General features: G+C 46.0%; 1 protein-coding gene across 2 annotated transcripts in view; it reads right to left on the reverse strand.

The window, feature by feature from the left end:
* PROSER2 (proline and serine rich 2) overlaps window positions 1-17,725 on the reverse strand; it is a 29,524-nt gene extending 11,799 nt beyond the window's left edge. The window contains exon 1 of one of the 2 annotated variants that reach the window (XM_083573001.1): window positions 17,604-17,725. The gene's annotated coding sequence lies outside the window, so the exon portion shown is untranslated. Of the gene's footprint in view, window positions 1-12,192; window positions 12,289-17,603 lie in introns of those variants that run through there. The other variant, XM_083573002.1, reaches the window with a different exon arrangement.
* Window positions 17,726-24,277: the final 6,552 nt, after the last annotated feature.

Consider the following 24,277-nt stretch of genomic DNA (forward strand, 5'->3'; position numbering starts at 1 on the left):
ACCTTTGTGGGTCCCTTCCTCCAACTCTACGATTCTAAGATTCAAGGCCATATTTTCTCTCACACATACACAAAATTAATTCCTGGCTAGGAGCCTGCCAGGATGGTGCAATGCATCAGAATGCATTACCTGTGAAATGATACAGTTTTTAAAAAGTACAAGAAGCTACATGAAGCAGAAATCAGCTAAGCCGGTAGAGCACGAGACTCTTTAATCTCAAGAGTCCTGGGTTCGAGTTCAGCCATGAAACTCAACTGGTGGCCTTGGGCCAATCACTCACTCTCAGCCTCACCTACCTCTCCCAGGGGTGTTGTAAGGTTAAAATGGAGAGGGGAAGAGAAGAAGGTACACCCGGCTCTTGAGCTCCTTGCAGGTAAGGCGAAGTGTGGATGTATTAAATAAATGAAAGATTACTGTTCAGCTCCTTTTAACCTTCCATTTACGTATTTCACATCCCGCTCTTCCCCATGGGCTCGGGACAGCCAAGAGCATTTCCCACACACCCTAGATGTTGATTATTCTGTCCCCAAAGGGCCTGCCATCCAAGGCAAGCAAATCTAGCAATAAATGACATTTTGCTCCGGCCAAGATGCAATGTCTCATAAAACAGCTTGTTGCGCCTTCCAGGAAACTGGGATTAAGAGCTTTGCTGAATCAGCAAGTTACTCCCAAGCCTATTTTAAGATGATGCAAGGCAACACTGAATGTTGAAGCTGAAAAAAAGGCAAAATCGGAAGGTGGTCAGCCGAGCTTTGTGCTTATTGAAAGGACACAGACCCCCCCACCTACCCACCCCATTTTTCCTTTTTTGAAAAAAATAACCCCTTTGGATTCAAGCACTGGCTTTGAAGGCAGCGAGATCGGTTCTTCAAAACAGGAACTCATCCAAAGATTTAAGATAAGCAACATGGGCTTCAGTGAAACAAATATCACTGAGTACATTTAAAAATACGATTCTAGTTTGGTGGGAAATGTTTTTGGGCGTGTTTTTGTTTTAGAAAGAAAGAAATTGATCAACATTACAAGGATAGGGCTATTCCAGAATTACAGCGGTGCACACAGAAAGATGTCAGCAAAGAAATGAACGTTTTATAACTGTCGGAAGCAGGATTCTAGACTAGAAAGACCTTTTGGTCTAATCCGGCATGTTATGTCACTTGGAACAGGGAACAGGGCCACCATCTTGTCTTTCATTGCGGCCCAATATTCATTCTTGGGGTCTCATCCGCCCCAACAATTGCTGTTGTGGCTTATCCCAAAAAATGTTGGGAATTATAGCTTGGGGAATGCACCAAGGATAAGGGATCCAAAGCACCTCTCATGAAACTACAGTTTCCAGGATTCTCTGGTGAGAGAGAATAATTGTTAAACCAGGCAGGTCCTTAAGGTGTGGCGGTTAAACCTTAAGACGCGGGGAGGCATCTTAACCCAAGACCCTCCAGATGTTAGGTAAAGGTAAAGGGACCCCTTACCGTTAGGTCCAGTCGTGGCCGACTCTGGGGTTGTGGCGCTCATCTCGCTTTCTTGGCCGAGGGAGCCGGGATACAGCTTCCGGGTCATGTGGCCAGCATGACTAAGCCGCTTCTGGCGAACCAGAGCAGCGCACGGAAACACCGTTTACCTTCCCACCGGAGCGGTACCTATTTATCTACTTGCACTGGTGTGCTTTCAAACTGCTAGGCTGGCAGGAGCTGGGACCGAGCAATGGGAGCTCACCCCGTCGCGGGGATTCGAACCGCTGACCATCTGATCGGCAAGTCCTAGGCTCTGTGGTTTAACCCACAGCGCCACCTGCGTCCCCTCCAGATGTTGCTGGACTCCAACTCCCATCAGCCCCAGCCAGGATGACCAATGGTCAGGGACGATGGGAGTTGAAGTTCAGCAATATCTGGGTGGCTGCAGGCTCATCTTTAAAGCTACAGGAAAAACCAATGTATATGTGTCCACAATTGACGTGCGACAGCAACAGATTGCATCGCAGCGACCTGGAAGTGGCCGGAAAGGGGGGCAGGTGCACAATAGGTTTATGCGCACTCTGACATTGCATGCAATTATCCATGGTTGCCTGTATCTTTTCAGCCTCACGCCGTGCAGATACCATATGACCTATTTTCTCTCCAGCCTTTTGGCTGCAAAGCTCTAAGATCTGACTCAGTTCCGCAAGTGCAATTAATGACAGGCAAGGCCTACCGAGTTATTTGGGGTTTACTCCCCAAGTGTGCCATGGGACGCAGGTGGCGCTGTGGTCTAAACCACAGAGCCTAGGACTTGCCGATGGGAAGGTCGGCGGTTCGAATCCCAGTGACGGGGTGAGCTCCCGTTGCTCGGTCCCAGCTCCTGACCACCTAGCAGTTCAAAAGTGTGTCAAAGTGCAAGTAGATAAATAGGTACCACTCTGGCAGGAAGGTAAACGGCATTTCCGTGCGCTGCTCTGGTTTCGCCAGAAGCGGCTTAGTCATGCTGGCCACATGACCCAGAAAAACTGTCTGCGGAAAAACGCCGGCTCCTTCGGCCAGTAAAGCAAGATGAGTGCTGCAACCCCAGAGTCATTTGCGACTGGATTTAACTGTCAGGTGTCCTTTATCTTTACCCCCAATTGTGCCAGTCCAGGAACTCAGACAGCAGTCTGAAAGTTATGATGACCAAATTCAATTTGCTCTGGTTTCTGGTCTTTCTGGATTTCCAGGCATAGCTTAGTGTTGAGAGAAGCACTCTCGAGTAAGAAAGCTGTACGCAGGCCTGTAGCTAGCAGTGCTCTCTTGAGTGCACCTGTGGCTACACAATGTCATACTGCTTTTATTTCGTAGGATCATAGAACGATAGAGTTGGAAAGAACCCCAAAGGCCATCTAGTCCAGCCCCCTGCAATGTAGGGGTCACAGCTAAAGCTTTCTGGCCTTCGTGTGACCAGTGATGGAAATTCTCCAGGTGCATTTTCTGACTGGCGTGGGTCCAACTGCGACCACGTGGAGATCTCTGGATGCCAGGATAGTGACTTAGGAAAGCAAAAGGTCACTTAGAGAAGGATCTAAAATATTTTCCTTGAAGCCTAAATTTGTTTTTATTCTGGATTGGTTTATTTGATGTTTTAATGCATTGGAAACCACTTTGAGAAATGGAATTAGTAATAATAATACTAATAACATTAACAATAATAATAATAATTCCATTGGTAAAAAAAAGGCACCTGGACATTCCATTGTGGTCACCATAACTTGGCAATTAGATTATATCTCTGAGTTTCTAACACTGTGTGTGACCCATAGCTTTCTGCTGAAATCCTGCTACTTTTTATATCACAAACATTATCACATATCAGACATATACACCCCTCCTATAGCATAAGAGTGTCCATCAAAACAGCAATAATATGGCAGCATTACTATTAACAGTATTATTATTATTATTATTATTATTATTATTATTATTATTATAACAGCTAATAATGCAGAATCATGTGTAGACAGCCCAGTTTGAATCCACCACTGACACTATTATTGGGTCAGTTACAGGATGCAGAATATACCTGTGAAAAACAAACCATCCGCCTGAAGGAACACTTATTCTTTAAGGGAATCGCAGTTGTCATTTGGTCGTCTCTGCCAGTCATAATATGCAGTAGGGCTGCCATATGTCCGGGAATCAGAATGACATTGGGGCAGATTTTCGCTAAATCAGCAAAATGTCCGGGGGAAACCCGGGCACATGGCAGGGGATTTTCACTTTTGGGAATATGGCAGCCCTAGGAAACAGTGCCAGCAGCAAGGCCTCATCTTTAAAAATAAATACTATATTTTTCGCTTTATAAGACGCACCAGACCGTAAGACGCACCTAGTTTTTGGAGGAGGAAAACAAGAAAAAAAATATTCTGAATCTCAGAAGCCAGAACAAGAGGGATCGCTGCGCAGTGAAAGCAGCAATCCCTCTTGCTGTTCTGGCTTCTGGGATAGCTGTGCAGCCTGCATTCGCTCCATAAGACGCACACACATTTCCCCTTACTTTTTAGGAGGGAAAAAGCGAGTCTTATAGAGCAAAAAATACAGTAAATCATATTTCCCACGTGTGCACTGAGAGCTAACACACTGTTTTGCACATTTGGGGCTAATTGTTCTGAACATACACAAACACAGAGTGGCAGGACTACATCCCTAGTTTAACATCCACCAGGCTCATACCTGTGGCATGCATAGTATGTTAATTACAGGTGAGTTGCCAACTCATTCAGGCCTTCAGGCTGTGGACCAGCTGCCAATGTAGCCTTCGGTGTGAAACTGGGGGGTTCACCCCTCCCCGAGTCAGTCAAAGGTCAAAGCTTGGCACAGGCTGCAATTTTGCACCTTGTTTATCCTCTCGACAGGTGTTTTACCTGGCAGAAATTATTTCAGGAACTAAGCTTAACTCCTTCACCTTAGGTGGGGCAGAGATCTCTGAGCGATGTTTCTCAATACGGTAAATTTCCTAGAACTAACTGGAGTTGTAGTTCTTCAGAAAGGCACAAAGTGGCTTTCCTGTAACGTCTTGCTCTAATGTGTATTGGCTTCCTTTTGGGATACCAATATCTTCTTCAGGAGAAGAAGAAAGGGCTAAGGAGTATAAACCCTACACAAATCTGGAGCGGAGTCCCTAAGGCAGTTGGATGGTGCCTTGTACACCTCCTTCCGGCAACTCCTGTGCCAAATGTCTTTTAATTTGTTTTTTTTAAAATTAATTTATTTAACAATTATTACAAAATATAAGCAAAATATTGCAAATACGTCTTTTATATACACATACATATATATTTCTGATAAGCACACATATATAACAAAAGAGAAAAAGGAAGAAAAGAAAAAAGAAAAAGAAAAAATAAAGAGAAAAAGAAGAAGAAGAAAAGTTGGAAGAATTTCTTCCAAATTTATCCTACAAATATCTCAATAATAAAATTCCATTGATTGACTTCCATCGCTTACACTGCACTTCCTATATACATTTTAAGCAAGATTGTATCTGTTATATTCCGTATTTTTCCCATACAATCTCACACAAATATTCTAATCAATAAGTTTTCTAAACTTTTCATAAATCTATTCTAAACCCAACCAATACCTTACATTTAAACTTTGTCTACATAAATAATCATTTAAACATTTCCATTGTTTCTGGATTATATTTTTTGGCTTTTGTCTTATCAAATCAGTCAACTTTGCTAATTCCAAGTATTTGCATAATTCATTCAACCATTCTTCTTTTGGTGCCAAACGTCTTGCTCTGCTTTCCTTTGGACCCCATCAGTGAGGCCGAGAAAGGGGTCTTGTTGCCTGGGCACCCCAGAACCTCCATACTCACTGCCCAGGCTTGCGCCCCGGGGAGGTCTCTTTGGTGAAATGTGACTTCACCCCCAGAGGTGCACTCCATTGTCTCTCGAGATGGATGGATGCCACCAACAACAGACACAGACCAGACAGTCCTTCAAATATAGGATGCCTTCGAATAGTGGCATGACCTCTATAAGGCAAGATAAGTGGCCACCCTGCTTTTCAATTCACCAAAATGGAGACCACAAAACCAAAAGTGTGCATATCTATGCTGCAACTATGGCTCTGCCCTCCCCCCAGAAATTCACAACAGCCCCAGCATCTTTCAGAGGCATGGCTCAGTCAGGACGGCAGCACTTAGGGTGGATCTACACACAGGGGTAAAAAACCACTATGAATAAATCAGAAATTAAGTCGTTATAACAAAATAAAAAACGCTATGGAAAATCGCTTAGATTTTTTGTTTGCTCCCCAGCGCCATCTGGTGTTGCATGTTTATAATGAATTCAAAGCCCTCTTTCTTGACTAATGTAGCTGAGTCCCCTGTGCATGTAATAAGACTCGCTTACGGTCCAAGATGCAAGCAGTTCAAGAGAGCAGCCGATGGGGAAAACAAATCGAGGAGGAGGTTAATTCTGAGGTGCTGAGAAGCAGAATGACCCAGACAGGCACAGGCAAACAGTCAGCAGGAGGCTGGCAGGTAAGAACTGGACAGCAGAGAGTGTCACAGTTACTACAGAAATCCTGGAATCTTAAGGAGACTGGCAATTGGCTTGGAGAAGCAAATCTTGTCCAACAAGCTCCCGAAATACATTTTCCAGAGGCAAGTCCAGTGTTTTTACAGGGACAAGGACCAATGGGATGGCTCCCCGTAGCTGCCCAATTCCAGGCCCCGCAATCTCTGGGTTGGGAAGGAGTTTTTTAAAATCCTGGAGGAATTACTGCCCTGTGTCTGAGGGTCACTTTGCCAGCTAAGGACTCCGACAAACACATCCACTTGGGAGCATCGCAAATGGTACGCTTTAAGCCTGTTCACCCTCCTTCCTAAAAATATTCCATTCCATGACACCATTTCTTCTTGCTGCACTTAATATTCACTCTGAAGGTTCCAAAAAAAGTCTGGTGGCAATTAAAGGCAGGCTTTTCGAGAACTTAGTTAGGCACCAGGAAACTCGGCTAAACACCGCTGTACGCTCCTGACTCCAATGTGTTTTGATTGCTCAGATCTGTGGTCTGGAAAGCATACAGGACCTATGATTCCCTCACTGAGGTCTTCCAGACCCGGCAGCTATGCTCCATTTGTGCTGAACAAATCCCCTATTTAATTGTTTCTACATTATCTAGCCTTTTAATTTTCATCCTCATCCCCCTGCCAGCTAATTAAACCAGATTCTGCATGGCCTGTCATCTTAAGATTTTAACGGCGATCAGATAATTCCATTTGATTCTAAAATATCTCCATTTACATTGATTTTCAGCTGGACACAGACCAAGGAAGGTTACCGTGTAATCACCTTGAAAACCTCCACGGTTGAGAGGCAATGCTTTCTAACGGCGTCAGAAATTCAGACATATAAACTAATTGCCAAATGGCACCTGAAACCTGAGTTGTGGTTGCCACAATGGTATGTCTGGGTGCCATTCCCCACCCCAACCCAGTGAAGTTTCTTCTTATTATTACTATTGTTATTATTATTGATTTCATATGTATACCACTTTACATTTTAAAGAGAAAAAAAATCTGAAGGCGGTTTATAACACGTTAAAGGTAAAGGGACCCCTGACCATTAGATCCAGTCGTGGCCGACTCTGGGGTTGCGGCGCTCATCTCGCTTTATTGGCCGAGGGAGCCGGCGTACAGCTTCAGGGTCATGTGGCCAGCATGACTAAGCCACTTCTGGCGAACCAGAGCAGCGCACGGAAACACCGTTTACCTTCCCGCCGGAGCGGTACCTATTTATCTACTTGCACTTTGACGTGCTTTCGAACTGCTAGGTTGGCAGGAGCAGGGACCAAGCAACGGGAGCTCACCCCGTCACGGGGATTCGAACCGCCGACCTTCTGATCAGCAAGTCCTAGGCTCTGTGGTTTAACCCACAATGCCACATCAAATCAAACAATCCAGAGCAAAGCAAAGCAAGGCTTCTAGGAAAGTATTTCAGATCCTTCTCTAGGAGACATTTTGCTTTCCCCATATTTATTCACTGACTTAATTTATAGAGCTGCCCCATAGCAGAGGTACTGGCTAGGAAACCAGTGTAGTGGTTAGCGTGTTGGTCTAGGGCCTGGGAGGTCAGGGTTCGAATCCCCACTTAGTCATGAAGGGTGGCCTTCATAGTCATAGCCTCTTAACCTACCTGACAGGGTTGTTGTAGAGATTAACCGAGGTGGGGTGTGAACCATGGACTCCAGGGAGGAAAAAGTAGAATAGAAATGCAATAAATAAGCTCTTCTGCTGAGCTGCTTAGGAAAGCTGGAGGGGCCAGCCAGATGGAGGTGTCAGCTGCCAACAGTGTTAGAAACTCAGATATATGAAGTACGTGCCAAATAGCAGCTTAAACCTACAACGGAATGTCTATTTGCCAGGGGGGTTGGACTAGATGGCCCTCGTAGTCCCTTCCCACGCTACCATTCTAGGATTCTGTGACCTCATTGCTTGACTGTAGCTTCCTCTTACAACAATTCGCTTGTCCCAGCACGCAAGGAGGAGAAACACACACAAGGAAAATGGTATTTACAGTCATACCTCGGGTTACAGAGGTTGTGTTTTTTTGGGATACGGACTGCCGAAACCCGGAAGTATCGGGTTTCGGTGGTCGTGCATGCACAGAAGTGCTGAATCGTGCTTTGTGCATGCATAGAAGTGCCGAATCATGCTTTGCGCATGCACAGAAGTGCCGAATCGCGCTTTGCACATGCACAGAAGCGCCAAATCGCAACCCGCATGCGTGCAGACGCGCTGCTGCAGGTTGCGAATGTGCATCCCGCACGGATCACATTCGCAACCCAAGCGTCCACTGTACTCTGGACTAAGGCAGAGGTTTTTAACCCGCAGTTGCCAACCTCGAACCCAGGAATCTCCACGTAGTTGCAACTGGACCCACGCCAGAAGCAAAACACACCTGGCCCCTGGCTAATTTTGAACACTGCTTCTCAGCACCAGCTGCCGAAGACTGTAAGAAGGGAGAATGGCGCTGTGCGCAGGTCCTGGCCTGGGGGATTCCCATGGGCATCTGCTTGGCCACTGAGAGAACAGGATACTGGACTCGATAGGCTCCTCTTATGTTTTTAAGTCTATTGGAACTCAGAAGTTAGTGCCTGAACTGCACCTCAACCCTAAATAAGATGGTGGTGTTGCATGGATGAAGAACAGGCAGAAACGAAACATAAATCTATTACAATAAATATTGTAATATAAAAAATTAGAAATTAGAAATAGGCCTAGGATTAAATTAAGTTATAATCAAATAAATGGGATTTAGAATGTTAAGAAAAGTGAATAAGATGGACTATAATTGGAAATTGTATTAGTTTAATAATGATATTGGAAAGCTGTTACTTTTAATTACAAGGAAACTCAGAAGGGAGGGATTTGAGGAAGTCAACCAAGATGTTTAAAAGGTTGGATTTGTGAAGAATTAAGTTTGTTGTTATTGTTTATCTGTTGATTGTTCCCCCCCTTTCTTTCTTCCTTTTTCTTTTTCTGTTTTTGTGTATCATTTTGCTTTGTGGTTTGTGTTATCACTGTGGAAAATCTAATAAAAAAATTATTTTAAAAAAAGAAAGAAACAAAACATGCCATTATCCACCCTACTTTTCAGAACACGGTTAACCATTACATTGCCTGCTTTAACCTTCGCAGGGGGGAAATCTTAGCTGAACAAGAGCCAGCTTTTGATAGAATATGGATACAAGGCATTCGAGGAAGCTGACGGTCTTAAGGCAGCTTAACGGTACCAAGAAACCAAAGGAAGTCTGAGCGACCTCAAACCACCTGCCTTGCCATTCTGCTTCGTTCGAGAGAGGAGCAGCCGTTTTGCAAATGTTTTCGTACTGCCACTCCAGGAGCTGGGTTCCCCAGGCGAGGAACAACCGCAAACAGATCAAAACTTGCAGAGCCGATAAAAAAAGCAACACAAAAATCCCCTGAAACAGGAACAACCTTATCGGAGCAGCAGCGCACACAAGTTCAGCCGCAGTCGTGCAATTAGAGCGCGCCACAAAAAATGTCTTTGTGGAGATACAAACCACATCCTAGAAATCACAGCAAAATGCAGTGAAGAAGAACGCCAAGAGAAATGATTTTGTTTTATTTTTTCAAGGCCAGGGGGAGTTTTTAAAAAGGCTCCATATGGTGCTAGAAAGACAATAGATTAAATATCAGGGGGCTTTCTTGGGAGGGAGGTGTTCCACAGCCAGTGGAAGGGTGGTGGCTATTATTGAAAAGATTTCTGAACTCCTTTTCATAGAATCATAGAATTGCATAGTTGGAAGGGACGCTAAGAGTTATCTTAGCCCTGCAATGCAGTAAGGGCAGATAAAGGTAAAGGACCCCTGACCATTAGGTCCAGTCGTTTACCTTCCCGCCGGAGCGGTACCTATTTATCTACTTGCGCAAGTGTGCTTTCGAACTGCTAGGTTGGCAGGAGCCGGGACCGAGCAACGGGAGCTCACCCCATCGCAGGGATTCGAACCGTCAACCTTCCAATCGGCAAGCCCAAGATACTCCTGCCGAATTCACAAGACCTATGTTCATGCAAATCAGGAATGGAGGAACTGTGGCCCTCCAGATTTTGCTCGACTCCAACTCCCATTAGCAACAGCCAGCATGGTGAACGACCAGCATGATGGGAGTTGCAGTCCAACAACAACTGGAAGGCCACTGTAGCTGTACTTGCATATAGGAAAATCACCCCCCGCCATGGTATCTGCTACAGCTGCTAGAATAGTGATTGCTGCTAGGTGGAAGTCACAAACTATATCCACAAAGGAGGAATGGATTTGTAAACCAAATGAATATTTAATTTTGGCAAAAATTAACTGCTATAATAAGAAATCCGTCGAATCAAAACTCAAAAAAAGGAATGGAAATGTTTTGATGAATATACAGCAAAATATTGCTCAAAAAAAAAGATACGCTAATATGCCTAGATTAAAACGTGAAGTACTGGATGGAAGAAAAATTAGTAAGGGAAGATAATAAGAATATATAGATGACTTGAGAAGACTGTAGAAGGCAAAGATTATTGTAAATTGTATAATGTGGGGAAAATCGAGTGGGGGTGGAGGGAAAAAAGAATAATATGATGGATTGAGGAGATATAAATGTAAATGTATGGGGGGATGGGGAGGAACTGGTGTTGGCTTTGGTACACATGTATTGCAATGTAATATGTGAAAACCAATCAATCAATCAATCAATCAATAAGAAAGTAAAAAACAAACAAACTGGAAGGCCACAGGTTGCTCATCCTGACTGGGAAAAGTACAAACAGCTTACCATTTCATAGCCTGACAGAGTTGGAAGGGACCCTGAGGGTCATCTAGCTCAACCCCCCTGCAATGAAGGAACATTTTGCCCAACGTGGGGCTCGAACCCACAGCCCTGAGATTAAGAGTCTCATGCTCTGCCAACAGAGCTATGGAGGCCTTAAACAAGGGATGGGTAATATCAGACCCAGGGTGCAAATCCAGACCTCTCGAAGCACTTTGAAGTCTCTGCACCATCCTTGCCTGGCTGAAAGGTGTCTTTGAACTCTCGCAAGTCTTCCTTGCTTGCTTGGGTAGAAGGAGTGTGTAGAATTCACATTTGTCGCTCTGGCAGCGCCTGAAAGGCAGACGGAAAATAACCCGGAGGGGGCCACCACCAGAAAGAACCTACTACCATATTTTACCTTCAAGGAGATGGCGGAACCCGGAGCAGGGTCTCTATTGAAGACCTTGCTGAACCACATTTGTAAACCTGTGTACTGCAGATATCATACAGGCTATCTCAAATGTTGCCGTTTACAAGACACAGCCAAGTTTAAACGCCAATTGCACTTGAAAGTAAGCAGACTCTTTTGATATGCATTTCGGTGACAGCATCAAGGTGGATTAGCTGCTCACATAGCATTCTGGACACAGAAATATGCAAGACACCAGAAGACACCCAAGCAAACTATTCAAGGGAAGGGCTGTAAGTCAGCTGTAGAGCATCTACTTTGTGTGCAAAGGTCTCTCTCTCTCCACCGCCTCCCCATCCTTTCATCTGCCTTCTTTCCCACCTGATATGCAGGGCAGCTGAGTCCTGCTTCCTTCAGCTGGCAGAAAATGGAGCCAAGAGATAAAAAGTACAGGCAGCAGGGCAGGATGAGATAGGAAGAAGATAGCAACAAGAAAGGAATGCCATAGGTGCCTCATCTCTGAATTTACAAGCGATTTTAAAATAAGTGCCAAAGTCTCCAAACTGCAGCCTGGCAACCTTATCCCAAAGCAAGCAATGTCTGGGTGTGACCGCACCAGGAGTAACAGACACCTGCGTGAGATAAACTCTCCAAACAAACCGATTTAAACCTTCTCGTGTGGCTGCCTTTAGTGTCTATTTTTAAAATTGAGGAACTATTTGAATCAGTTTAAATCAAAACATGGTTTTAAAAGGGGGGGAAAGGGGGGGAGAGTTGGGAATGCGCTGAGATAATAGTTTTTACCAACACAAAAATGCTGGCAGGGGAGCAAACTTTTAAGCAGCACAGAAATCCTCGTCTGGCAGGAGACTTGTTAGGAAATGGAAAGCCAGCAACCCTGTCCGCATCAGGGATTTGTGGCCCCAACCTCGTTGCAGTTTTATTGGGAAGGCTGAGAAATAATTCCTAGCACAATCCCTTGCCCCTCCCAAAAAACCCCCACAAAACTTTACCTCAACTCTCAGCACTTGGAATATTCCTAGTTCTGCTCAGCAGACTGCATCTCTTTTGGTTTCTTACGCTTCTGCATCCATTCCATCAGTTAAAATAAAATAAAAAATTCTGAATTGCTGGGGGGCGGGGTTTAAAAAAGAGAGGGGGGGAGACAATAGGTAAAGATTTTCCACACTTCACTCCTCCCCTAGTTTAAATGGGAGCAAGAAACCACAAACCTTGGTTTAGCATTACATCTGAAAAAGAGGATCCTGGTTTGTGTCACTCAAACAAACTCTGATAAGCCAAGAATAAACCTTGGCTTCACACTGTGGTTTGTTTGGAGCATAAAACAATTATCGGTCCCCTGAGCGGACACAAAACTGCTAAGTCAGGGGTTGCGATCTGTTACTCACACCAGAGAGGAGCCACCTGAACATTCATATCAAACTATTAACGGTGGTTTACTGTGATGTGTAAACACAGGCAGTTTTGACTGTTCACCAGAGATGCAATCCTATCCTACACACACACACACACACACACACACACACACACTTAAGCAAGAGGAAATAGACCTGCACAGGATTGTGCCAAATTAATTTATTTTTAAAAAAATTGGCACTAACCCAAAATACTCCCCACCACCACCCAAAACATTAGCCTACAGAACAGAAACAAACAGTCCTCTGCAAATGGCCATCAGGATAAAGTGAAATCTTTGACAAACAGCAACATTTGAAATGGCAATGTTTTATATTTAAAAATAAAAGAGAGAGCACTGGGGAGAGGAGAAGATTAAAAGGGCAAGACACAGGTTTCAGCAAAACAAACTCAGATAAGAAAGTGAGCCATGTCACCCTAGGGAGGGGACAGAGAAGATTTAGAGCTACAGATCAGATTTAGTGACAAACCTACTCTAAAGTAGGCTGCCTCTGTAAAGCTGTAGGGACCCAAGGGTTAGATCTATATATAGCTGGTGCTCTATGTTATCTTACATCCAAGCTCATTTAGAGGCAAAATGCCAAATGTAGGAAGCATTGCAGGGTACGGTGTTAAACCAGGGGCGAGCAAGCTGTGGCCCTCCAGGTGGAACTGTCGAGCTGGAAGGGACCCTGGGGTCATCTAGTCCAACCCCCTGCTGGACTCCGATTCCCATCAGCCTCAGCTAGCATGGTCAAGGATGACTCGAATCCAGTAATGTCTGGAAAGCCACAGGTTCCCCACTGGTGCGCTAAAGCTTTCGCACTGTGTCCCATGAAGCAAGAGCGATTGCCACTCAGAAACAAACAGACAAGAACAGAGAAATCAACAAAGGGATAAATAAGGGGAACTGTCTTCCTTCGATCCCAGGCAACTTCCTAACATCACTACAGTTGTCATTTTAGCAACATTCACCTCCTGAAAGCATCCTAAAATCAAAACTACCTGCTTATGAAGTGAGGTTCCCAACTTTTAGGAAGTAAGAGTCCCCAATCCTGGCCATTTGTAGCCCATTTGTCTCAGCGGGGCTCCGACAACAGAAGCAAAAGGAAAAACTCACCTAAGGGAGCAGTTTTGGAGGGGCACTTTTTGCAGGGGCGACTTTGCAGGCATGGGAAGGGTTAAGCACCCCCTCTGCCTACAGATGCTCCCCCATACGTCCCCTGCCCCCAATTTTCCATTATCTCAGGTTTGTAAACACATGTCTGCTAAGGTTAAGAGGTATCTTCTGCAACCCCTGTTGCTCATTCACTGGTGAGCACTAGACCTTTTCCGGGATGCCAGGAGTTAAGCATTTCTCTCTCCAAAGCCGTGGTCTGTGAAATTCCAAGAGAGGGGTTGGGCCCAGAGGGTAAACAGGGCTGGACGGCTGGGCTCTGCTCAAAAGAGCCACCAGCAGCATGAAAAGAGCCTTAAATGATAGGCGGAGGTGGCGAACAAGGATAACAGTTTGCCAGCTGGGGGTGGGGGCTACTGGAAATTTAGCCTTGCAAAGGCTTCCTTTGTCCGAAATCTCCCTAACGTACCAAGGGCCGATGTAGACACCTCGCAGAGTTAAATATTAAATCAGCGGCTGAATGACAAACAAACCGGGGCTTGTTTTGCCAAAAGTACCAGTGAGCACCCACAACAGAGGATTGTAACCACTGTCTGAGCAACCTTGGCAGCGCAGATTTGGGAATTCAAGAGGGAAAAGAGAAAGTCTAGTCTGAAAAGGACAGGGTGCGATCTTCTAAGCCAGGCCAACAAAGCAATGAGAAAGCACGCAAGCTTGCTGCATTTCACCAAACTTTTCACCAGGAAAGGAAACTTCCCTTCTGTCTCAGGAGTTTCCACGAAACTCAAAACGTTCCCAGCCCGAGGGACACATTTCCTGGTGCCACATGCCATTGACCGGCAAGGCAAGAACCAAGGATAGATATGGCCAGGAGCTAAACTGCAAAGAGCAACTTGACGCGAATCTCAGCTTTGCAAAGCAAGACCAAATCCCAGCCCTGCAAAAGCCAATGATTTCTACACGCAAACCCCTCTCTTCACATGGGCAAGCAGGAGGCATTATCCTGGCTCGAGAGCACATTCTGGCAAGGGAATGGAGGAGGAGGGCAAGGGGCAGGGCTTTGTGGCAGCTCTGGGGGGCCACACAGAGAGGTCTGGAGGGCCACATCTGCGCCAAGGGCCGAAGGTTCCCTCGCACCTGCTCTACACCAATTCCAACAGGCTCAGGAGTAAATCTCACGTTACCTCCTTGCATCTCCAGGCTTCGTTTTCTTGGAATAACATGGGGGGGCGGGGCGGAGAAGGACTCTCTAGGGAAGTGAACCCAACACAGAGCTGGTGCAGAATAATTGCTAGGGGGAAACTCAGGTCGAAATGTCAGAACACAAGAAGTGGTCTAAGTTATACCAAGTCAGGCCATGAATCTATCTAGCTCCATTGTGTGGACAATAGGCTAGAAGCATCTCTCTGGGGTTTCAGATACAGGTCCTCTCCCAGCCCTACCAGGAGATGCTGGGAACTGAACCTGGGAACTATGGCGTGCAAGGCAGATTCCCTACCATTTAGCTACAAGGCCCTGCAGACCTAAGCGTGGGGCTCAAGTCTATTTATCCATCCAGCTGAAAGCAGCTGTCCTTGGTTTCTGGGCTGGGAAATGCCTCTGCCTACCACCCAGGCTGCATTAAAGCTGGTGGTAATGCTAGGAATTAAAACTGGGAACCTTCTTCACCTAGCAGAAGCTGTAGCAGCTGAGATGCTCACCAGGGAAGCCTCACTTCAGCCAGTAACTTCAAGACTAGCTTTCAGTTGCTCAGCCTGCCCACCCATCTCATTTGCATTATGTGGTTTGTTTTTGTTTTTAGTTACTTATAAGGGTATTTATTTTAAAAAGCCAGTACATCTGCATTATGGTGTGACCATTTCTAAGAATGCATATAAACTACCAACTCAGAGGAAATTTCACAGCAGCATACAGTAAAATGGTTAAAACATCAAACAAATGCAGACACACAATCAAATTCATTTTCTAAAAGCACCTGGCAAAACATCAGTTGCTGGGCCTGCCTTATAAGAATATTGTATGGGCCACAGATACATTTGAACCACTCTGAGAGCAGCAAAATTCTAACTATTGGTGAACGAAACAGAATAATGTATGTGCTGAATTTTGCTCTGTTACCTGTAAGGTGTCAAGTAATCCAAACAAGGCCAACTGGCCAAAGGTGGCAAGGATGTTTCCCCCAACTGCAAAAGAAGGTGAGGCAAAGCAAAAGGCTGATCTACGCAGCAAGACCAGAACATGTTGTACAGTAGGAATATTATTGCAAAGCCTCTCCGGCTATTCTCTCTCTCACACACACATTCAGCAAAGATTTACTGTAGAATTTCAAGGTTGCCATTTGAGCTACAAGTGAAATCAACTGAGGGTATAAAGAAATAATTGTTTTAAGAGCAGAGCACAAGGGTGGAAATCTAGTTTCCTTGTCTGCCTAAACGGCCCCCTGTGGAAAGGAAAGATAAGGTGAGGGGGAGGGAGGGAGAGAGGGAAGGGGAGAAAGAGGCAAATAAATTCAGGGTTCAACAGCATCCATTTTCAGGCCTCATTTGCACAACAATGGCACATCTCTGTACTACAATTCACAAACTTAAGTGTCCTCATGATCATCATCATTACATTTAATACAACTCCCTCAATGTGCATAGAGCTTTGCAAGGTCTTAAGAGGGTAGGTACCTGCCCCAAGAAACATACAATCAAAGGTTTGATACAGGGAAGGGAATAGAGGCAACTGCACCAGGGAGCATCCAGTGAAATTTGTCTGCATGACCCCTTCTCTTGGAAACAGCAGTGTGATTCTTTGGATGCTGGCCACACTGGGCACTCAGCAAATTTGATCCTACAAACTGGCATAATTCCACCAAAGTTGTTGCCCTAATCCCAAAGTCATTTACTCAGAAGAAAATTCCACCAAATCCATTGGGCATTATTCCCAAGCAGACATGACCAGGAGTGCAAAGCCTGCCCTACACACTTGGGACCCACGGAACTCATGCTTACTTCTGAGTAAACATGCATCAAATCAAACTCGAAATGACCCAGCGCAAGGAATACAGAAACCTGAAATCACTTAAACCTACCTACTTAGGTAGATTTAATCCAAAGGGGGCTGGAATTATTATTTCAATATTTCAGCATGCTGGGACGATGCTATTGTTTTTTTCCCCTTCACCTTTTAAAAAAGGTGGCTTGTTAAAGACCAATTGGTTTATCCTGCCACAAGCCTTTTGAGGACAGAATTTCATCCTATACATCTTCAGTTGGCGGATTATGTATAAAGACACACGCAGATGCTCACCCACGGAACTGGGAAGACTAAATAAACAGTGGAGCCCAAAGTACCGAATACAAATGGGTGTTGGACTGCCAAATTTGCAACACGAGACAGACAAGAAATTAGTAGAAGAAATCGTTCGGGAGCTAAATAAACACAGATGGGGAGGAGTAAACAACGCCACAGCAAGGCAGGGAAGTTTTGCTAAAATAGTTTCCAAACGTGCCCAACCTCCAGTCTAACCCGCTTGCGGACCCGTCTCCACGTTCCTGAAGCTGTGACCCACTCCCTCGGAATCCCAAAGCCGCTTAAGCCGCCGCGCGCTCGGCATCCCAACAGGGCGAGCTAACGTGGGAAAGCCTGGAGCGCGCGTTCCATCCGCCCTCCGGCTTAAGCCACTCGCGGATGGATCGCTCTCCAGGAGGAAAAGGAGCGCGAGGAGATCAGGCGTCGGGATTCGGCGAGGCTCCTCGGAAGCAAGCAGCTCCAAAGCGGCGCGCGTCGTTTCCAAGCCAGAGCCAAACCTCTCCGCGCCACGGCGAATACGCGCCGGACCTGGAGAGCCACGGATCCAAACTTTGGTGAAATACAGATGCCCAAAGCCAAGCGCTTAGCACTTACCCGCTCGGTTGCTCGATCGCTCTCGCCGCGCAGCCGGGACAGGGCGTCCGCGGGACTCCGCCAAGGGAGGTGCGCTCGCTCGCGTCGCGGGGCGCCCCGCCCGGGTGGGTGGGGACAGGTGCGCGCAGCAAACAGGCGGCGAGGCAACAATGCGGGGCGGGCGGGCGCTGCGCTGACTCAGCCCGCCCCGCAGGCGCTGACATCACGCCCGACCGGCGCGTAAAGGCGCACGCGCGCCCAGCCGCTGCCAACCCCTGTCGCGGGTTCGAGTTCTGCTGGACCCGTATAGGAATCCGAGAGTTGGAAGGGATCGTTGACTGGCGTAGCCAGGGGACAGGGAGGCAGTTGTTCCCCTGAATCAAGTAAATAAATAAAAATATTAAACTAAAAGTAGAAACTGTAGAACGCAATTATTCTGAGCACTTGGGGTCCAAAGAAAGTAATTTAAAACAACTGCCGTTGAGACATTTCATTTCGAATCTGCTAGTGTTTCTCAACCTTGGGTCCCCAGATGTTGTTGGATTACAACTCCCATCATCCCTGACCTCTGGCCTTGCTAGCTAGGGGTGATGGGAGTTGTAGTTCAACAACATCTGGGGACCCAAGGTTGAGAAAGGCTGTGAGCCAGACAGAGGATGGTGACAGGTGGGTGTCTTGCCCTTCCCCAAAATAAATCCTGGCTGCACCTATGGAAGGGACTCCCCAGGGTCATTTAGTCTACTGGGATGGGTGGGCTTGAACCACCAACTTTCTGGTTAACAGCCAGACGCACTCACCCATTGCGCCACAGGAGCTCTCCCCTCTCTTATTATGCAGTTATAATAACAACAATAATAATTTTATTATTTGTACACCGCCCATCTGGCTGGGTTTCCCCAGTTATTCGACACCTGGGCTTTTAGTTTGATTTATTGGCTTTCTGTGACACTTTCATTTATTGAATTTCAAATGAATCCCAAAGCGGCTTACAAACAGTATTGTTTGTTTGTTGCGCCTGTAGCCCACCGTTTGATCCATGGAGCTCAAGGTGGTTTTTGCATAGTTCTCCCACTCCTCATCTCATCAGCACAACAACCCTATGAAGTAGGGCAGGTGGGAGAGGCAGCGGCTGGCTCAAGTAGGAAGTCAAGCCCAGATCTATCAGGTCCTGGTCCAACGCTCTAAGTACTGCACCTCCACTGGCTAACAATAACATAGTAGAGCAGTGTCCCCAAAAATGTTTACACATCACTTGGGAAGACAGGCAAACTAATGTCAGTGTACTGGAAGAAGCAAAGATCACTAGTGTCAAAGCGATGATTCTTCAACTTCGTTGGACTGGTCATGTTGTGCAGATGCCTGATTATCATCTTCCAAAGCAACTACTCTATTCCGAACTTAAAAATGGAAAGTGTAATGCTGGTGAGCAACAAAAGAGGTTTAAATTTTCTCTCAAGGCAAATCTAAAAAAATGTAGTATAAACACTGAAAAACTGGGAAACACTGGCCAGTTGGAGAACAGCCTTTTCCAAAGGTGCCATGGGCTTTGAAGATGCTCAAACTCAGAACACAAGGGAGAAAAGTGCTAAGAGGAAGGCATGTTCGGCAAATCCACACCGTCATCAACTCCTGCCTGGAAACCTATGTCCCCACTGTGGAAGGACATGTGGATCCAGAATTGGCCTCCACAGTCACTTACGGACTCACTGTTAAGACCATTTTCATGGAAGGCAATCTTACTTGGCTATGAGTGATTGCCAAAGAAGAAGCAGAGCATCACAGATGCAGCATAAATTGCATAAAATCACCAACAAAACAATTACCATCTGTAAAGCACTATTAACAAAGCAACTGAAAAATAAGCTAAACATCACAATTTCAGCAAAAGACCTCATCTGTGATGAACACATCAATATGGCATTTATAATCTGTAAATCAATATTAAGAGAATAGCAACTAAAATAAACAAATTAAGCACTGTTAAATTCATACACACAATCTCCACGCCCCCCTGACTCAAATTCTTTCTTTCTATTCGGTTCATTAAAATACACATAAAAGACACATGGCGTCTGTTCATCAACTTGTTTAACGCAGGGCATTCCAGTTATTTGGCTTAGTTTCTTGTTTTAATGTATGAAGTTAACGTTAGCTACCTGACTAAATGATTTAATGTGTGGCTGATTGACTTAATTAATTGGTGGACGTTTTTGTCCCACTGTTTCTCCAGCTGACTGAGGAGACCCATTTCCTGCCTCAATTTTCACCCTCATCTCATTCTGAGCCAATTCTGAGTTGCTGGCATGTTTCGTATGTGTGCCTGAGCATGTGTGTGCATACAATCAGACGCTGAGCACATGTGCGCCCCAGTGCATCCAGCGAGGGCAGAGGATTGGAGACACTCATGAACCGAGAATGCACTAGCCTCCTGAACCCTCAGTGACACATGTTTCATTTAACATAATGAAAGACACGAGGGTTCAGTTCACCACTGTGCTCTCAATCTTGGTTCTGCCACCGTGAGTCACCGCAGTGCCATTTCTGGGCAGGTGTCGCTGTCACATGCTGGTTATTCAACAGCGTTACAGAAACCTGGTGCTGAGTCAATTCTCATGGGAAGGAGCGATGATGTACACCTAGCTTGTAGGTAATTGGAGATAACACACCAGCAAGCGCCAATTCTTTGGTTGATGCTGCTTACGAATAAAAGCCAACGTTAACTTGCAACCCTCCATGATGTTCTTCCAAAGTGAGCAGCTTTTGATGCTCAGAGAGAAGAAATGAATGGAAAACCCCAAATTTTGCAGAATAGTAAGCCCCAACACAAAGACTCCATAGAGAACGTAAAAATGGTTCCACAAAATCAGGTGAAAACCCAAAATGCATTCTAAGCATGTGATTTCAACACGCATGGGGATCAAATCAGTGTGGGGAAGGTTGAGAAGCCTTTAATGAAATCCACAAGCCTGGTCACTGATCCCTGGCAATCTTAGAAAATGCATGCCCAAAATTCCTTCTAAAAAACAGGAGGAACACAGCCTTATGTAGAATCAGTAGAATTGGTATTGCCATAAGGACATAAGAAGAGGCTGCTGGATCAGACCAATGGCTCTCATCTCGTCCTGCGGGCGGGAAACCTGTGAGCAGGATCTGAGCGCAAGAGCACTCTCCTTCTCAAGGAGAAGCCTTTGCAAAGCCTCACTGCCAGGCGGAATATCTTTCCAGCTCAGAAACAAATCTCCCTTACTTCCAGACCCATGAAATTCTTCTTCATCAGCTTCACTCTGTTACACTGGGCCCACTTCTGCAATCGGGCCAAACTGGAATACCCAAACACCTCTCTCTCTCTCTCTCTCTCTTTCTCCCTCCCTCTCTGGAACTGTTCCACCTACTCATAATTACACGCCAAATCCATAACGAGTGGTTAAGTAACAACCAGCTGCTGCTGCTCACGGCCTCTTGGCAATCTGCAGGACAGGAAAGAGCGGCATACCTGACATGCTTCTAAAAAGAGGCCAAACCGGTTGTGCTGAGGACTGTGTGAAGATTTCATTTCATTTTCATACCATGGTGTACGAATAGAGACGCAACATTCGCGGCCTGGATCCAAAGAGTGAGCAAATAACACACCTTCGCACAACTTGTTTCCTTGAACAACATCCACCCCCTCTGGATCTGGAAACAGTAATTGAGATGACTAATTACTACTCTCTGAAAAAAGAAATGAATGGAATATGAACAGAATGGAGCAACAAATTGTGTATTTTCTCTCTCTAAAATCCTCCCCTTTGCATCTGGGGCTACAAGGGGGAAAGAGATGCCCGAGGTAGAGGACAAAAGCACCGCCATGATCCCAAAATCCTCACTTTTTTTGAGTATGGAATCTGAAATTCTATCACACGCCCTCCAACATTTCTTTGATGAAAATAGGGACATCCTATTCAATTATTGGGACGCGGGTGGCGCTGTGGGTTAAACCACAGAGCCTAGGACTTGCCGATCAGAAGGTTGGCGGTTTGAATCTCCGCGACGGGGTGAGCTCCCGTTGCTCGGTCCCTGCTCCTGCCAACCTAGCAGTTCAAAAGCACACCCAAAAGTGCAAGTAGATAAATAGGTACTTCTCCGGCAGGAAGGTAAACGGCGTTTCCGTGCGCTGCTCTGGTTCGCCAGAAGCGGCTTAGTCATGCTGGCCACATGACATGGAAGCTGTATGCCGGCTCCCTCGGCCAATAAAGCGAGATGAGCCCCGCAACCCCAGAGTCGGCCACGACTGGACCTAATGGTCAGGGGTCCCTTTACCTTTATTCAATTATTATATTTATACCCAGGTCATCTGACTTGGTTGCCCCAGCCATGCTGGGTGCCCTTCTGACCTATATGAAAACATTAAAAAACGTTAAACATTAAAAAAATTCCTTATACACAGCTGCCTTCAGACGTCCCCTAAAAGCTGTATAGTTACTTATCTTCTTGGCTTGGGGGTTGCATAATTTCATCTCCTCCAACATTTCTCAGATGAAAATAGGGATGTCCTACGGAAAAGTGGGACATTCCAGGATCAAATCAGAAACCAGAATGGCTTCTGTAAATCCGGGACTGTCCCTGTAAAATAGGGACACTTGGAGGGCCATGTTGTTGTTGTTGTTTAGTCGTTTAGTCGTGTCCGACTCTTCGTGACCCCCTGGACCAGAGCACGCCAGGCACTCCTGTCTTCCACTGCCTCCCGCAGTTTGGTCAAACTCATGCTGGTAGCTTTGAGAACACTGGCCCTCTTTACCATGCTAAAACAGCATCATCCACACAAAAAGGGAAGTATCAGGAAGCTTTGAAGGGAACCTCAAAGTTTGCAGAATTACCAAAAACATTTACAGGGGGGGACCCCAAACACCTCTTAGCTGCTGGAAGGGTGAACAGGAAACAGCCCAGTGAAAACTGAGCATGCTCAGTAGTCGTCATGGAATTCTGGTTGATTCTTGGAGCAGCGGGTGGGAATGAAGAAATGAATGGAGTCTCCTGTAAAAGCAAAGGGGCACTTCCATGATTGTGAGGTCTAGAATTCAGAAGCAGGTGTCTCTGAATACCAGTTCCTGGCAATGACAACTGAGGCAAAGTGCTGTTGAAGTCAGTTTCTGTTTCTGGGCTTCCCAAATACCTCTGTTGTTGGCTACAGGAAGAATAGGATGCTGGACTAGAAGGGACTTTGGCCCGATCCAGCTGGGCTCTTCTTCTGTTCCTAAGGAACAAACGGAAGTAGTTATAGCCTGGTTCTCATAGGTAAAGGTAAAAGGACCCCTGACCATTAGGTCCAGTCATGGCCGACTCTGGGGTTGCGGCGCTCATCTCGCTTTATTGGCCGAGGGAGCCGGCATACAGCTTCCAGGTCATGTGGCCAGTATGACTAAGCCGCTTCTGGTGAACCAGAGGAGCGCACGGAAACACCATTTACCTTCCCGCTGGACTGGTACCTATTTATCTACTTGCACTTTGACGTGCTTTGGAACTGCTAGGTTGGCAGGAGCAGGGACTGAGCAACGGGAGCTCACCCCATCATGGGGATTCGAACCGCCGACCTTCTGATCAGCAAGCCCTAGGCTCTGTGGTTTAACCCACAGCGCCACCCGCTCATAGTGAACCCATTAACAGAACCAGAATTGAGTCTTCTTTAGCCATGTGAACCTGTTCCACTCTCGAAGGTGACCACTGCTGATGCCGGACTCACAAATCCACTCCTAGGTAGAGTTTTAGATGTTGTCTGAAGCCATGGAAAATATGTAATGAAATCGACTGGCAGATGCACATCTCCCTACTAGCCCCACACATGGAAAGGGGACCATAGCTCAGTTGTAGAGCATCTGCTTTGCATACAGAAGGTCCAAGGTTCAATCCTTGGCATCGCCAGGTGAGGCTGTAAGAGACTCCCTGTCTGAAACCCTGGAGAGATGCTGCCAGTTCAATGGACCAATGGCCTGCATTACTGTAAGGCAGGCATAGGCAAACTCCGGCCTTCCAGATGTTTGGGACTACAATTCCCATCATCCCTGACCACTGGTCCTGTTAGCTAGGGATGATGGGAATTGTAGTCCCAAACATCTAGAAGGCCGGAGTTTGCCTATGCCTGCTGTAAGGCATCTTCTTGTGTTCCTACCAACAACAAACTATAATTTCTAACATTCTTCCTGCCCCCAGAAGAAAGGCTAGATACCCTCCAGAGGAGAATCTAAATATAGACCCAATGCCTAAGCTTCTCATGATGAGCCAAATGGCAAAATAATTGGATTTGGCACCTCTATTAATTGATGTCAGCTTTTTCATCAGGGTAGCATTTGTGAGATCAGCTTAGCCAGCAGAGGAATGTTGAGGAACAGATCTGTTTCTGTTTTTGCTTAAAGTAATAGGCTGTTTTGGCTTCCAGGGGAAGCGGAGATCTGTATGTGAAACAAAGTAAAGATCCAAGGCATGGCTTGGTGAGAAGGGGGGGGTGCGTGTGTGTTGGAACACCAACACTAGAAATAGTTGTGATGGGAGGGGGTTGTTTCTCCTTCAGGGCCAGTTGCCATAAAAGCAAGCTCCCTCCCATTGCTTTGAAGCTATAGGTCAAGTGATAGGTCAGGGATGGGGAACCTGCAGCCATCTACAGTTGTTGCACTACATCTCCCATAATTCTCGACCTTTTGCCCTGCAGACTGGGGCTGATG

Source organism: Podarcis filfolensis (genome assembly GCF_964270895.1).
Source record: "Podarcis filfolensis genome assembly, chromosome: 10".
NCBI lineage: Eukaryota > Metazoa > Chordata > Lepidosauria > Squamata > Lacertidae > Podarcis > Podarcis filfolensis.